Below are 16,080 nucleotides of genomic sequence, written 5' to 3'. Positions count from 1 at the left end.
CCGTCAGGCCATGCACTCAGCAGGCCATTTGAAGGGTTCGCCGATCCTGTGAGGATAAGAATTTGCAGGTCTTAGCTATCATTTTCTGTCTCGCCCAGACACTAGACACGAAAGTGAACAAAGACGCGGAGTTTATGTGTAAGTGGCAGAGAGGGGTTGGGGGAGGAGGGAGGGGTTGGGGATGAGGGAGGGGTAGGGGAGGAAGGAGGGGTTGGGGGGAGGAAGGAGGGGTTGGGGGGAGGAGGGAGGTGGGACCCTGCCCGCCCCTTCACATTGAGAAACCGAGGCCAGTGCTGTGCATCCGAGTGGGAAATCCCTCCTCGCCTGTGTGTGGTCACACCCAGCTCACGGAAACACCTGCTCTATATGCTCACAGACAGGAGAAACGGGCTTTCATAATTGTAGATTTGAGCCTGGAACATTTAAAAAGGGCAATATTTTACCCCAACTTCACAGAACCCTTGTGGACAAAGCCAGTGGAGTTTATGCTGGCACACCTATTTTAGTAATGCACTGAGATATTTTTATTCTTTAAAAAAAATTGGAATATATTTGCTTTACAGCGTCGTGTTGGCTTCCGCTGCACGATGAAGTGACTCAGCTGTACGTATACCTGCATCCTCTGCTCCCTCTGGAGCCTCCCTCCCCCCGTCCCACTCCCCTAGTCATCACAGCACCGAGCCGAGGTCCCTGTGTTAGCAGCCCCCACCAGCTGTCCGTTTTGCACACGGGAGTGTGTAAGTATGATCTCCCAGTTAGTCCCAGCCTCCCGACCCCTGTGTCCACAAGCCTGTTCTCTACATTTGTGTCTCTATTCTTGCCCTGCAGATAGGTTCATCTGTACCATTTTTATTGATTCCACATGCTATTATTTCAAATAATTTAACTCTTATTTTAAAGGATGTGTCACTTGAGGTCCTCTCTGGGTTCTTGTACACGAAGAATCAGATGCCAAGACAGTCTGCTGAGAGCAAGGGCAGCGCCCGAGAAGGGCCCCTGCCAGGAACACGGAGGGTCTCCCTCTGGGCACGCCATCCACCCCCACCCCGGAAGGGGCTTCCTGAATCCCAAGGAGAGCAGCTGGGATCATTCCAGGAACATCTATCATTCAGACACGCTATTTCCCTCCCCTAGAACTATCATAATGGGAGGAAAAATAAAGCTTCAGCAAAACTTGAGGATGGTTGTTGGTAACACAGACAAATCACAATCTGTATCCATCGTCCATGACTCGTGTCTGGTACTCACTGAAATCCAGGAAATGGACGTTTAGGGCAAACTTGTGCATCTCACCCCTATGGACAGTGGGTGGGGCCTGGAACTTGCCTCCTGCGGTCAGCCCCCCTCTGCTGTCCGCAGCTCGGAAATCTCCTGCCTTCACCTGCTAGACTCCGCCCTCCTCATTCAAAGAATACTAATGCATATATATGGAATTTAGAAAGATGGTAACAATAACCCTGTGTACGAGACAGCAAAAGAGACACTGATGTATAGATCAGTCTTATGGACTCTGTGGGAGAGGGAGAAGGTGGGGAGATTTGGGAGAATAGCATTGAAACATGTATAGTATCATGTATGAAACGAGTTGCCAGTCCAGGTTCGATGCACGGTACTGGATGCTTGGGGCTGGTGCACTGGGACGACCCAGAGGGAGGGTAGGGGAGGAAGGAGGGAGGAGGGTTCAGGATGGGGAACGCAGGTATACCTGTGGCGGATTCATTTCGATATTTGGCAAAACTAATACAATATTGTAAAGTTTAAAAATAAAATAAAATTTAAAAAAAAAAAAAGAAAAAAAAAAACAAAGAACCAGAGCTCTGGTCTTCAGTCATCATCTGGCTAGAGAACCCAAAAGTTGACATCCTGAAGGTATTCCTTTCACACACCTCCTCTGCTTTCAAAAATAATTCTAAACCATACTATGATGTTTTTCCAATAAGAAACAGGTTAGTGTAGTTTTTATCTTAAATGACCATCTCAAAAAGAGGGAAGTGAAAGGCGAATTGATTAAAAGAAATAATCTGCACACTGTCTGGGAAAATAGAAGGCAGGCGTCCCAACAGAAACACCCATCAGGAGCTCCGAGCGAGGTGCTGGCAGGACACTAACTCTTCCCCGTTAGGTGTGCGTGCCCAGCAGGTTTTAAACGTGGTCTGAACAAGCGCTGGGGGCCGTGTGGAGAAAAGGGAACACCTGTGTGCTGCTGGCGGGGATGCTAACAGGTACATCCCGAGGGGAACTGCACGCAGGTTCCTCAGAACACCAAAAGCAGAGCCACCCCGTGACCCGGGAGGCCCCGTTCTGGACGCCTGTCCCCAAGAACTGAAAGCAGAACCTCAAAGATATTTGCATCCCAAGCTCGCGGCAGCACGATTCACAGGAGCCAATGGTGCAAGCAAGCAATGTCCATCTGCAGATGATGGACAAACCAAGTGTGGCCTCTCCAAACAGTGGAGTGCCAGTCAGACTTACAAAGAAGGAGATTCTGATACAGCCCCCAGTACAGATAAACCTTGAAGACGTCAGGCCCAGTGAAATAAGCCGGACACAAAGAGCCATGTACCACCCGACCCCACTAATACTAGCCATCAAAGTCATGGAGACAGAGTGTAGCATGGAGGCTGGGGGCAGGGGGCGGGGCGGTTAGAGTTTAACAGGGACTGAGCTTCAGTTTGGGGAGACTAGTTTGGAGGAGGGTGGAGGGATGGGAGCCCAGAGCTGAGAACGCACTGGCTGCCACAGCGCTGCGGACTCCAAAATAGTTCAGATGTCCCACTTTAGACTGTGTGAAAGTGAAAGTCACTCGGTCGTGTCCGACTCTTCATGACCCCATGGACTATACAGTCCACGGAATTCTCCAGGCCAGAATACTGGAGCCAGTAGCCTTTCCCTTCTCCAGGGATCTTTCCAACCCAGGGATCAAACCCAGGTCTCCCGCACTGCAGGCGGATTCTTTGCTGGCTGAGCCAGTTGTGCATTTTACCACAATTAAAAAAAAAAAAGGAACAATCCATTTTGCAGGAAAGGGAATGGGCCCTCTTCTCAGCCCCCCAGCTCCCAGCCCCCCAGTTCCCAGTCCCTTGTTCCAAGCCCCCAATTTCCCAGCCCCTCAGTTCCCAGCCCCCCATTCCCAGCCCCCCAGTTCCCAGCCCCCCATTCCCAGTCCCCCAGTTCCCAGCCTCCCAGTTCCCAGCCCCCCAGTTCCCAGCCTCCCAGTTCCCAGCCCCCCAGTTCCCAGCCTCCCAGTTCTCAGACTCCCAGTTCCCTGTCCCGCTGTTCCCAGCCCCCCAGTTCCCTGTCCCCCTGTTCCCAGCCCCTCGTTCCCAGCCCCCCAGTTTCCAGCCCCTCAGTTCTAAGCCCCCCAGCTCCCAGCCACCCCCCCCCTCCCAGCGCCGCTTGACCTGGGGACCACCCTGGCGCTGTCAGGGACGAGGGGCAGCTCTCGACACCCGGGTGGGCGAGCCCCATGCACCCCATCCCTCAGGGGTTACTCCCAGGAGGGCAGACAGACAAGATTAGCCTCAGAAACAAAACAGATAAGACATTGAGAAAGGGGCAGGAACACACACTCTGCAAACAGCTGGGTTCAAGAGCGTGTGAAACGTGACCGTGGGAAGAAAAGCGTCGGCCTGCGAGAGACCAGGGCTGGAGGACAGGACGAGCCGCCGGGGCTCAGGGCCGAGCGAGGCGGGGCGGCGAGCTTGCAGGAGGCAGCGCGCGAGCCGGACCCGCGTGCCCCCGATTCGCTCGCATCTGGTGAGACGCCCACCGCGGCAGCCACGGCACAGCACACGGTGGCCATTTCTTTCCTGTGCTGAGAGCGTGTATCATTACCAGTGTTCAGTCATGTGCTAAATAGCATGGACCACACTCCCCGAACTGCACGTGAGAGCCCCAGAAGTGATTCCTCTTAGCCCTGGGATCTCTTTTTATAGCAGCAGTTCTTGGGGTTTTCAGACCGAGAGGCAGGAAGGACGCCTCCTTCTGTGGCGCAATAGCGCCACCTCATGGACGACGCTCGCATGACACACGCTTCCTAAAGGCCTCGGCGGGGAGCTTCCCGCCTTCCCCAAACCAGACTGTGCAGCGTTTCCAGGGGTCCAGAGAGGACGATGATGCCCTTCTTCCAAGTCAAATATGTGGGCAGAAGTCAGAATCTCATGTCGCCTCTACTTTGCTCTTAAGATTAAAGTCTTTTGGGCACTTGAATTTGAGATGAGGCTCTGATCACTAGCTTAGCAGAATCACTGGAAGCGCCCGGGGAAGAATGTGTGATCCAACTGATGAATGAAAGCAAAGGAAACCTAATCAAAGCCAGCAGAAGTGCAAAGAGAAGTGCCCTGTTTGTTATCACCCTGCTGGGCAGACCTGAGGTTCTAAGATAGCCTGAGAGCACGTTCTGGGGCGGGCTTCCCAGTGGCTCAATGGCCTGACAATGCAGGAGACACAGGTTCCATCCCTGGATGGGGAAGATCCCCTGGAGGAGGGCATGGCAACCCACTCCAGTATTCTTGCTTGGAGAATCCCATGGACAGAGGAGCTTGGTGGGCTACGGTCCACGGGGTTGCAAAGAGTCAGACACGACTGCGGGACTGAGCACGTAAGCACCCACGACATCTGCTAGATGTGCGATGGCTTTACATCTTAAAAAAAAGAACAGACTTACTTTAATTAAAGATAGCGTTGCTGGAAAATGAGTGTCAATAAGCTTGTACTAACTTCAGTTAGTACAAAATACAGTATTTCCAAAGCGCAATAAAACAAGGTCTGTGTGTCCTGTAGATTAGACTCTGTCCCCAAAATAGTGCTTCTCAAGCACTGACTTGCACTGAATCCTTTGCGTGTGTGGGCGGGGGGAGTGGGCGGTGTGCCATCTGTTCAGACCCTGACACGGCTTTCCGCGCCCGGCGCCGATTCTGCTGGGCCGCAGACCACATTTCAAGTAGCAAGGTTCTGAGCTGCACCTGCGGGTGGAGAGCAGCCCTGTCCTGCCCCCAGCTTCTGTGTTGTTTCATTATTTGGTGACGGTGGCTCAGGAAAAGGGGCTCTCTGAGCGCCTCACATTCTTCAACCACTGAGAACTTTTCCTGCAACCACTTCAAGGATCAGAGATTTCAAAGTTAAGTCATTTTGCACTAATTATCTTAACTGTTCAGTTCAGTCGCTCAGTCGTGTCTGACTCTGTGACCCCATGGACTGCAGCATTCCATGCCTCCCTGTCCATCACCAACTCTCAGAGTTTGCTCAAACTCATGTCCATTGAGTTGGTGATGCCATCCAACCATCTCATCCTCTGTCATCCCCTTCTCCTCCCGCCTTCAATCTTTCCCAGCATCAGGGTCTTGTCCAATGAGTCAGTTTTTTGCACCAAGTGGCCAAAGTATTGGAGTTTCAGCTTTAGCATCAGTCCTTCCAATGAACATTCAGGACTGATTTCGTTTAGGATGGACTGGTTGGATCTCCTCGCTGTCCTAGGGACTCTCAAGAGTCTTCTCCAACACCACAGTTCAAAAGCATCAAGTCTTCAGCGCTCAGCTTTCTTTATGGTCCAACTCTCACATCCATACATGACTACTTGAAAAACCATAGCTTTGACTAGATGGACCTTTGTTGGCAAAGTAATGTCTCTGCTTTTCAATATGCTGTCTAGGTTGGTCATAGCTTTTCTTCCAAGGAGCAAATGTCTTTTAATTTCATGGTTGTAGTCACCATCTGCAGTGATTTTGGAGCCCAAGAAAATAAAGTCTGTCACTGTTTCCATTGTTTCCCATCTATTTCCCATGAAGTGATGGGACTGGATGCCACTTTGTATGTTCGTATTTTGAATACTGAGGTTTAAGCGAGCTTTTTCACTCTCCTCTTTGACTTTCATCAAGAGGCTCTTTAGTTCTCTGTTTTCTCCCATAAGGGTGGTATCACCTGCATATCTGAGGTTATTGATATTTCTCCCAGAAATCTTGATTCCAGCTTGAGCTTCATCCAGCCCAGTGTTTCTCATAATGTACTCTGCATATAAGCTAAATAAGTAGGGTGACGATATACAGCCTTAATGTACTCCTTTCCCAATTTGGAACCAGTTTGTTGTTCCATGTCTGGTTCTAATTGTTGCTTCTTGACCTGCATACATATTTCTCAGGAGGCAGGTAAGGTGGTCTGGTATTCCCATCTCTTTAAGAATTTTCCAGTTTCTTGTGACACACACAGTCTAAGGTTTCCATATAGTCAGTGAAGCAGAGTAGATGTTTTTCTGAAATTCTCTTGCTTTTTTGATGATCCAACAGATGTTGGCAATTTGATCTCTGGTTCTTCTGCCTTTTCTAAATCCAGCTTGAACATCTGGAGGTTCACGTTCTGTTGAAGCCTGGCTTGGAGAATTTTGAGCATTACTTTGCTAGCGTGTGCTGCTGCTGCTGCTAAGTCACTTCTTGTCCGACTCTGTGCGACCGCATAGACGGAAGCCAACCAGGCTCCCCCGTCCCTGGGACTCTCCAGGCAAGAACACTGGAGTGGCTGGCCATTTCCTTCTCCAATGCATGAAAATGAAAAGTAAAAGTGAAGTTGCTCAGCCGTGTCCGACTGTTATTGACCCCATGGACTGCAGCCCACCAGGCTCTGCCGTCCACGGGATTTTCCAGGCAAGAGTAGTGGAAAGGGATGCCATTGCCTTCTCCATGCTAGTGTGTGAGATGAGTGCAATTGTGCAGTAGTCTGAATATTCTTTGGCATTGCCTTTCTTTGGGATTGGAATGAAAACTGACCTTTTCCTGTCCTGTGGCCACTGCTGAGTTTTCCAGATTTGTTGGCATATTGAGTGCAGCACTTTCACAGCATCATCTTTCAGGATTTGAAAGAGCTCAACTGGAATTCCATCACCTCCACTAGCTTTGTTCATAGTGATGCTTTCTAAGGCCCACTTGACTTCACATACCAGGATGTCTGTCTGGCTCTAGGTGAGTGATCACACCATCATGATTATCTAGGTCATAAAGATCTTTTTTGTACAGTTCTTCTGTGTATTCTTGCCACCTCTTCTTGATATCTTCTGCTTCTGCTAGGTCCATACCATTTCTATCCTTCAGTAAGCCCATCTTTGCATGAAATATTCCCTTGGTATTTCTAATTTCCTCGAAGAGATCTCTAGTCTTTCCCATTCTATTGTTTTCCTTTATTTCTTTGCATGGATCACTGAGGAAGGCTTTCTTATCTCTCCTTGCTATTCTTTGGAACTCTGCATTCAGATGGGTATATCTTTCCTTTTCTCCTTTGCCTTTAGCTTCTCTTTTTCTCAGCTATTTGTAAGGCCTCCTCAGACAACCACTTTGCATTTTTGCATTTCTTCCTCTTGAGGATGGTTTTGATTACCACCTCCTGTACAGTGTCAGGAACCTTGTGAATGAGGCGGGGTGGATCCTGACTCCAGCCTCACAGGTGAGGGAACAGGCCTGAGTTAGGGGGCCACCTGCCAGGCCACACGTGGTGCCACCATGGGGCCTGGTGGTCTCCTCGACCTGGGGGTCCCGGGACCCAGGCTCATGTGCTCCCGCCAGCACCAGGGCTCCTGTCTTTACGTCAAGGTGACTCACAGAGAGGTTGGCTTTGCAGTGAAGTTTTAACTTACTCATCTTTTATAATCACTGGACCTTTTTTCTTCCTTTTGAAAACAGATCCTTTTTTTTTTTTTTAAATCAAAATGGTAAATGTTCATTGCTTACAGAATTCAAGCAACACAGAACAGTACAAAGAAGTCTGTAAAGTTTCACCGAATCCAGGTGGGAGGGCCATTAACATTTAAAGACCATTCTCCCCGTCGCCTTCTTATGACCGAAGGGTGACCCATTGAGGGAAAGAAAGAGCAGGAGTTTCAAATATAATTTTCAGAACTTTCTGTATATCATATCCACGACCTGAAACTCACAGAGAACAAGTATTTTTAAAGGCTCACAAAACTGTAGCAGCAAAAACTGTTGACATTATAAGCAGTGCTGCAACAGATATCCTGAATCACACGGAGTCTCTCGATTGTGTTAGTACTTCCTTAGGGGAACAGGCATCCGCATGGCCCGACCCAACAACTAGGGGAGCTTGCACACCCACAGCTTGTTCATGGTTTCCCGCTCTCCAAACTGGCCACCGGAAGGTTTTATCAGTCCCTTTGCCCCTTGTTGATCTGATACACAAACAAAACTATTGTTTTTGTTTCTTCCTTTGATCACTAAGGAGGTTTAACATATTTTCTTGTGTCTATTGGTTAATTTGTAAATTGCTTATTCATGTTCTTTCCAAATTTTTCTTCGGGTTTCTTTTCTTTTTTCTTTTTTGAGTTCACAAAATTAATCTGTTACCATGTGACTTGTAGCTAATTTCACCAATTTAGTTTCCACCACATCTACGTTATTTTATTTTGCTGTCCAGTAGCTTTAAATTCGTATACCATCAAGTATATGGGTTTGGAGATCTCTGACATGCTTATTTGAAAGGCTTCTGCCAACTAAGATTAGAAAACTATTCACCCCTATTTTCTTGTAATATTTTATAATTTCTGTATTTCAACTGAAACCTCAGTCCATCTGGACTTTATTTCTGTGAGGGCTGAGAGAATCACCTACCTCTGTTTTTGTCTAAATCACTAGCTTGGAATCACACCCCATCTACTAGATGATTAACTTTTTACTCCAAGATGACATGATGTCTTTTAAAGTGTATTGTATATTTGACGTTCAGCATCACTGACTTTTGGAGTGTAGCTGTGTGAGTTTTGTAAACGAGTTGTGTAAGCAGCCTCACGAGCATGATACAGGACGGTCCCAACACCCTCCAAATCCCTTCTCACCGCCCCTTTAGAGTCCAGCCCACAGCAGCTCCTGGCCCCAGTCCCCAGGCCACCACCTCTTCCACGACACCACAGGATCACCATAGGCTCAGGATGAGTGTGTCTCCCAGTGGCTCCTCCTCCAGCGGCTGGTCCTGGGAGTGTCCCTCACTCACGCCCTGGTGCTGAGCGAGATCCATCCCATTTGTTTATACATTTGCCGAAGGGCACGTGGGACGTTCTCTGCTTCTAGTGATTTGTGAATAAATTTGCTATGATGGGCTGGATGTCTATGCCCTTTCCCCATATTCATCTGCTGGGATCCTGCCTCCCAGTGTGATGGAATTAGGATACGGGGCCTTTGGGGGGCGATCAGGCAGGGTCTGGAGCCCTGGGATGGGGTCTCTTAAAGAAGAGACTGCTCCCGCGTGAGGACACGGTGTGAAAGCCAGCATCTCTGAGGAAGCAGGCTCTCCGCAGACTCGGGACCTGCGGGCCCCAGCTCGGACGCCCGGCCTCCTGACCGCGAGGGCGGACATCACAGGGTGGTCCAGGCCCCTCGCCTATGGCTGCTGTTGCCTCCCGGATGCGCTGAGACAGCCGACCGCAGGCCTTGGTGAAACCGTGCGTCCCACTTCTCTTGGCTAAACGCCGTCCTGCGAAAGCACCGCTCAAACACCCTGACGCGGAGCAGTGGGTCACGTGCAGCTGTTTCTTGCGGATGAGAAGCTGCCCGTCCGCAAAGGCGCCGCTCGGCTCCCCCGAGCAGGACGAGCGCCCTGGTTTTAACGGCTCCAGCAGCTAATCACGTGTTTGCATTCTGTGTACCTGTGTATCTTCTTGGGTGAAATGCCTGTTCCGACCTTGGGCCCAGTTTTTATTCGGCTGTTTGTTTTCTTATTTTCGAGTTGACATGGAAACCACGTGCTGCGTTTCCTGTCTGTGTTCACCTCCTTCTGGGTCCTCTGTTCCACTTCACTAATCTACCTGCCTATTCCCAGGCCAGGGCCACACAGTTTTATTACTGTAGCTGTTTTATTACTGTCAGGACACGTTTCATTCACATAAGACAAGTCTTCCTTTATTATTCTTTTCAAAATACTCGCAGTTATTTTCAAATTTTTATTGCCAGATGAACTTTAGAATAATTTTGTCAACTTCTCCTCAAATTCTGTTGAGTTGTTTACCTGAAATGATACTGAATTACATAAAATAATTTAGGGAAAATGACCCTTTATACTACTGTCTTCCAACCCAAGAAAAGATGGGTCTTTCCCTTTAGTAAGATCTTCCCTTGTGTCCAATGGCTTGGATTGTTTTTATTTTTTCAGATATTTGTATTTAGTCTGTTTTCACATTCTGCATGACCAGAGTCAGGGATAAAATCAGAAATGAAAACAGGACACTTCTTGGCAGAACTCTGGTTCAGTTCCAAAGTGGACAGGCTGGAGGCTGGACAAGACAATACTGGTTTTTACATCTGTCCTATTTTAGCTATTTGTAAAACCTGCAGCTTTAAATCTCAGGATTAGAAAAGCAAACAGCTGCAGGCAGAGTTAGGCTCCATCTCTCTCTACAGCCCATAACTCTCCACGGTGAATGAAGCGCCTTCAGTTCAGGCCCCACTCAAGGGAGAGCCGACCTGGCCAGAGACTTCTGGAGGAGAGCACGTGGCCACTCAGGCCAGCAGAGGCCCATACCCTGGGCATGTCTGTGACACAAAAAAGGCCACTTTCTTAGTCTTTAGCCTAAGCACAATCCCACACAAACACTTGTCTTTTTCTTTTGAAAGGAGTGATGTAGCCTTTTGTACAAAAGAATTCTTGAGAATAAGGATGCAATTCTCGAGCCTGCCTGCCAAGTGTCTGACCTTGCTCCCTCTCCGTGATCAACTGGTCCTAGTGATCAATGCCATTCCCAGATCTGACATCCCTGGTATAACCTTCACCTCATTTTCGGGGGGCCTATTTCTATCATCGTATCCCCTTTAGTTTTGAGGAATAAAACAGCTCCTGTGCATCTGACTCTTCATCTCTTAATAAATTTTCGGTAACATCAGTGTTCTCAGCTTCCATGAAGGAGCTGGGTCCCAGTGCATGGTGCCTCCCGGAGCTCCCACATCCTACAGAATTCAAGTCATGTTAGAGTCTCAACTTCCTTCTAAGAGGAAGGGCAGGCCTCCCCCCGGGGTCCAGCTGGGACCCCCTGTGTCCCTCCAGCATCTTTGAAGTCTTCTCCATTGCGGGGGGAGGGGTAATTCTACTGTACTGACAGGTAAGCTCAAAATCTCACGCCCTTGTATGATACAATTTTGTCTCTCATTTACTGAAAATCTCAAATGTCACAAAGTAGCCGGTTCTCCCCACGGAGGTGTTCAGAGGCCAGCTAAGGGAGGCCCCATTGCCTCCAGGAGTGACGCCCCCACCAGTGACGCCCCCACCAGAGACGCCCCCACCAGTGATGCCCCACCAGTGATGCCCTACCATGCTCCCGGATATGCGATCCACACCTGCACCCCCACAAAGATGGGGAGACAGAACGTGGGAAAAGCTCATGGGCTCCACCAGCCTGCTGGGGTGTCCGTGTACAAGCGGCGCAGGCGGGCAGCTGGAACAACAGGAACGGGCTTTCTCTCAGTCTGGGGGCCGGAAGCCTGAGGTCTGGGTGTGGGCAAGGCTGGTTTCCTCTCCTTCCTTTCCAAGGCTGCTCTCCCTGGCATGTAGACGGCCATCTCTTCGCCGGTCCTCTTAGGGCCTTCCCTCCGTCTGTGCGTGCAGGCCCTAATTTCCCTTCTTGTAAGAACTCAGTCCCGTTAGTTTAGAGCCCACCCACACGGCCTCATTTAACCTTAATCATGTCTCTGCAGACTCTGTCTCCAAACACAATCACATTCTGAGGTCCTGGGCATCACCCTTCAGCCCATGACACATTCTGAGTCACTTTAGACCAAGTTGTGGTCTTGGCTAAGTCACTGTCCAGAACTGATAACACAGCCCCCGCTAAGCCAAGGTGGCCAGGGAGCACCCTCACATGCAGCCACGTCCACCAGGGGTCGTGGGGAGCAGGGGTCGTGGGACAGTGAGCCCGCTCTGCCAGGCAGGGCTCTTGGCCCTGGGGACTCTCCCTTCTACCTGCCCCAAACTGTCATGTTCAGACTGTCAAGAGCAGCGACTTAAAGGCTCCAGAGGCTCCACTGTGAGTCCGCTCACTGCTACAGTTCTGCACTGGGTGTCTCGATGAAGAGCAAACACCGCTCCCGGTGCTCTGTGTCGCGTGCTGAACGCAGAGTCGACTTAGAATTCTAGCGGCAGCCTAAGACAAGAGCTGCGGTCCTCACCGCCACCATCTGCAAGAGTAAACAGCGCAGCTGGCACAGACCTGGGGGAGCAGAGATGCCGAGGAGGACCAGGGCCCGCGGGGGGGCCGGGGTGAGCGTGTCCCCCGCACCTGCTGCAACCCCAGCCTTTACACCCAACCCCCAGAAACATCAGTCCCCCCGGAGCTCTGACTTTCCAGAGGTCCGTGAAGCTCTAGCTGGAGCCAGGATCCGCCCCGATGAACTGCAGCTTAAACACCAGTTGATGGGGCTCAAACATGCCTAAGCATCTCTGTGAGCTGATGGCTAATTCTTGGAGAACAAGCCCCAGCGAATTCATGAAAGCACATTTCTGCAATGAGACCAGCTTCCTAACTGTTGGTTCACCCGGAACGCAGGTCATTAGATATTCCTGCCTGGGCCCTGAGCCTCACTGTCACTCCTAAACCGTAGCACGGAGGAGAGAGGCGTCCATGGGGGCAAGGGGTCGCCTCCCACGATGAGCCCCTGACGAGCTCCGAGGGACTGTTTCACCCCCAGGCCTCAGGGTCTCCTGCGGCAGCCTCGTGCAGGGCAGACGGTCGGATAGTGGGCGTCTCCAAGGCTTCTGGTCAGAAGACGGAGGTGCAGCAAGGGGACAGAGGCACAACCCCTGCACACCCGACACAGGCGTGTCCACGCTCTCCTCCTCGTGGACAGACAGCGGAGGGCAGTCTTCATTTTCATGCACTGGGCTCGCCATGCTCACACAGGGGTCTTAGGACTCACGCTCACCCTCCCTCCCCCAAGAGTCACTCCTGGCTCAGGGACCGAGTCGTGGTTCCGTGTTTTAGTGGCTACACAGTCCTCCACGCCTCACCGTTTACAGAAGCTTCCTTCTGCTGACGGGTGTCTACATTGTCTACACCTTTGCCAGCCACAGGGAACAGCGCTCCGGAGTTATCTTTGGGAGCTCCAGCCTCCACGTGGCCGCCCCGCCCTGCCTTCCCCGCCCTCTCCCCTGCACGTCCTCAGGTTTGCTGGCTCTAAGCTTCCCAGTGAAAATCTTTTTCACTCCTCTGATCCCAAACATTTCCATTACAGTACTGTAACAGAGTTATTGGGCTCCAGACAGCATCTGGAGCAGCAATGCTGAAGGTGCCTGGGGCACCCTGCGGAGGCTCATGACCCTCATGAACCCGGCGGGTGAGGAGGGGGTAGGGTTTCAGCAGAGCCGAAGAGGGGTGGGGGCAGTCAAGGGCTCCTGATGGTGACCAATGCACACGGCTAGGGGACAGGAACACCTGACTTGGGGGAAAGCAAGAGCACACCCAGGAGCACGACACTGCTGTCCGATCCCACTTATGCAGCACTGAGGAAACGGCAGGATCCTAGAGATGGAGACGAACCGTGGTTTCTTGGGAGCAGTGAGGGGAGGGGAGGTGACTCTAAAGAGAGTAGGATGAGTAGACAGAACAGTTCGGAACTCGCCGGTGGTCACAGGCATCTGCACAGGGGATAAGATGGCAAAGAATTACACACACACACAAACACACACACGAGTAACGGTGAGAGCCAGGGACACCTCCTGAGGCCTGAAGTCCAGTTACCAGTGAGAGGCTGATGTCCCGGCTGTGACACCACTGCAGGGATGGGTGGAGGATGGGATCAGGGCTCTGTACGAGTCATGCCATTTCTTGTGGGTCTATAATTATCTCAAAGTAAAAAGCTAAATATTTTTCTGAAAAAATTCCAGAAGCTAATTGCTAGGTAATCAAAAATCTGCAAAGTATACCTGGATCCCCTGAGTCAACGACTATCTTGTGAAGAAGCGACATCCAGGACTCCAGGCCCCTCGAGGGGGCCCCATCAACCCCTGCTGAGGCTAAAGCTTCAGGCTCACAATGCTCTCTGAGCTGGCAAAGTCCTCCCACTGGAGTGGGAGCTTTCTACTCCCTGGGCCTTATATTGACAGGGGTCCTGGAGACAGACCTGGGGATCCAGGACAGAGGAGGGGCAAGACTGGAGATGTGTGCACGGGCCCTGGGCCTAGTAAATGTGTGCGCACATGTGTGTGTGCACGTGTGCACGTGTGCGCCGAGTGCACACATGTGGGTGCACACATGTGTGCTAAGTGTGGTGTATGTGTGGACATGTGTGCCGAGTGTATGCATGTGTGTGCCTGTATGCACATGTGTGCTGAGTGAATGTGTGTAGGTAGGTGTGCACATGTGTGCTAAGCATGTGTGCATGTGTGTGGACACGTGTGCAAGTGTTTGCATGTTGTGTGCATGTGTACTAAGCATGTGTATATATGCGAGGACACGTGCTGAGTAAGTGTGTACATGTGTGCACGCATGTGCTGAGTGCCTGCATATGTGTACACATGTGTACTAAGTATGTTGTGCATGTGCGCGCGCATGTGCTAAGTGTGTGCGCACACATATGGGGGTTACGGGGGAGAGCTGGCTGAGAAGGGAGTCACCAGCTACTTGTCTCCTCAGAACTGACTCAAGCAGACAGCTGTGTGATTTGCACTCATCTCCAGGTCCAGTTCAGTCCCCTGGGGCCACCTGAGCTTAGCTCCAAAGCCATGAGATGTGCTCTTTCCCCACTGGTCCCAAAGGGGTCTAGGACAAGGGAATGGAGCCCTGGTCCTTTGAGAACCCACAACCTGGGTGTTAGATCCCCAGGTACTTGCTGTCCTGGGTCCTGAAGACATTCAAAGGATGAAGTGCTCCCTTAGCATTATCGACTTAGGAAACAGAGCTATTTTCTTTTGTCTAATTATGCAATGACAAATCAACCAAAGTGGATGTCCCAGGTGGCTCAGACGGTAAAGTGTCTGCCTACAATGTGGGAGACCAGGGTTCTATCTCTGGGTTGGGAAGATCCCCTGGAGAAGGAAATGGCACCCCACTCCAGTACTCTTACCTGGAGAATCCCATGGATGGAGGAATGTGGTGGGCTACAGTCCACGGGATCGCAGAGAGTCGGACACGACTGAGTGACTTCACTTTCTTTTCTTCTTATTAACCAAAGCAAATACAAAGAATGCAGTTAGGTAAAACTGTGAGGCACTTCAATGGGATGGAGACTTGAAATAAGTTAAATAGCTTCAGTATGGGTTTGGCTGAATTGTGGGAGAAACACCAAATAACATCTGACTCGATGCATAATCTCTGACATAGAAGAAGAGCTGGTTTAGAGAAGTTTTGTAACAAATGGCTGTTAAAGTAGGATTTCAGTCCTTTTACGCAGTCTTGGTAAATGTAAATCCAGGGTAAGCTGGCCTCTGCATGCTAACGCTTTATCCTTGACTTTAGCCTGGGGTGTCTGCCTTCAAACACTGGGGGTGGTGTGGGTGTCAGGGAGGGTGGTGGCGGCGATGTGTGTGTGTATTGGTTACAATTGGCACCTTAGAGTAAGAAGAGGAACACGCCCAGCCCTCAGACCGAGGACTCAGCAGACGCCTGCAGAAGCCAAATGCCAAGTTAGACAAGAGTCAGAGGTTTTCCGAGTAGGTTCCCCCTCAAACGTTCTTTTCCTCCTCTGCCTCTTCTACCCTCTTCTTCCTTGGAGCTCAATGAAAACTTTGGGTTTCCAAGTTTAATTTTGCGTTGTGCTTTTATGGAACCTAGCATCTGCTTTCAAAGGCCACTTGTGACCACCATGACTTGGGTTTGCCCGATTCTCCATCTGGAGGGAAGTAAGATAAAGGAGCGATCACATGGGACCCTGCTCTCTGCCTCAGTGGGTGTCACTTCACCCCGTGGAGGCGCAGGCGTGATCTTTCAGGGAATGTTAGAAATCAAACACATCTGCTTGAATTTATCGTGAACACAGAGGTTCCAAGCCCAAAGTAAAACGGAAAAACGATTTTGTGTGGTTTCCAAAGCCAGTAAAATGGCCAGAGTCACTCACATCTCTGATCCCCGGGATGACCGAGAGGACCCTCCGCCTCCCTGTGAGCTGT

Source organism: Bos javanicus, chromosome 23, assembly GCF_032452875.1.
Source record: "Bos javanicus breed banteng chromosome 23, ARS-OSU_banteng_1.0, whole genome shotgun sequence".
NCBI lineage: Eukaryota > Metazoa > Chordata > Mammalia > Artiodactyla > Bovidae > Bos > Bos javanicus.
Note: the sequence above shows the minus strand (reverse complement) of the source record.